This window comes from Octopus bimaculoides, chromosome 13, assembly GCF_001194135.2.
Source record: "Octopus bimaculoides isolate UCB-OBI-ISO-001 chromosome 13, ASM119413v2, whole genome shotgun sequence".
NCBI classification, from domain to species: Eukaryota; Metazoa; Mollusca; class Cephalopoda; order Octopoda; family Octopodidae; genus Octopus; species Octopus bimaculoides.
The window spans coordinates 51,825,743-51,827,175 of record NC_068993.1 but is presented as its reverse complement, the minus strand read 5'-3'; positions in this window follow the sequence as shown (position 1 = coordinate 51,827,175).

The following is a 1,433-nucleotide window of genomic DNA, read 5'->3' as shown; positions in this document are numbered from 1 at the left end:
TTATTATTATTATTATTAGTTGTAGTAGTAGTAGTAGTAGTAGTAGTAGTAGTAGTATAGTAGTAGTAGTAGTAGTAGTAGTAGTAGTATAGTAAAAGTAGTAGAAGAGTAGAGGTAATAGTAATTTAAAATTCCATTGATAGTATTTTGCGGTGATTTTGTTCCTATGAAACGTATTCCTTTTGTTGTACATACATACATAAATACATACATACATACATACATATGTATATATGTATGTGTACGTGTGTTTATGTATACGCATGTAACTATATGTAAATATAGCTATATGTATACATATACATTCACACGGAGAGATAAGCAGATAGACAGACAGACACACACACACACACACACACATACACACACACATACACACATATACACAGACATCAATTATTCTACTGCGCAATAGTTTGCCCTACTATTTTTACACACACACACACACACACACACACATACACACACAAATATATATATTTATATACGTTTATATATGTGATTATATATATATATATATATATATATATATATATATATATATATATGCATACGTACACGTATGTATATACGTAAACATATACATATATATATATACATATGTGTGCCTTTAAATATATATGTATATATATTGATATTGATATTGATGTCTCAGTTACAGACATTATTAGGCAGTCGAATCATTGATGTATGAAAAATGACTCCCTGTAGTGTCGTGTAACTCTTCTGTGTCTGAGGTCAGAAAAAAAAACCCGTTAAGCTAGGTGTATCAATAGACATTTGCAGCCATTTCTGCTATTGTCATTTTCTTGATAGTAGAAACAAAATAAGTTATGCATATTTTCGCTTCGACTACGTATATTTATATGTATACATTAATACATACAAATACATAAGTATACGTATATGTGTATAGGTGTGAGTGTACATATATCTATGGTTATAAATAGACGGTAAGACAAATCACAGACGGTTATATTCACAAACTCTGATATGTGTTTATGAATGTGTCTTTGTATGTTTTTGTGTGTGCTTGTGGGTAAGTATATGCTCATACGTACGTATGTTCAATTTTGTATGCGCGTGTGTGTGTGTACAGACACACACATACGCACACACACACATATACACATACACACACACACACACACACACACACAAACACATATATACATGAACAACCTGAAAATATAACTTAGTCTCATGTTGTGTGCCTATGTTAATTGTTTTAGCTTCCCACATAGATATAAGCAGACATAGGCCTCTTCACGTATCTCTTAATGGTTTTTATGTATATGTTCACACGCGCGCACATATCTATATATTTGTAAAACAAAAGACTGGTGACTATATACATATATATGTCATATACTATATATTATATTATATTATATTATATTGTATTATATTATATTATATTATATTATATTATA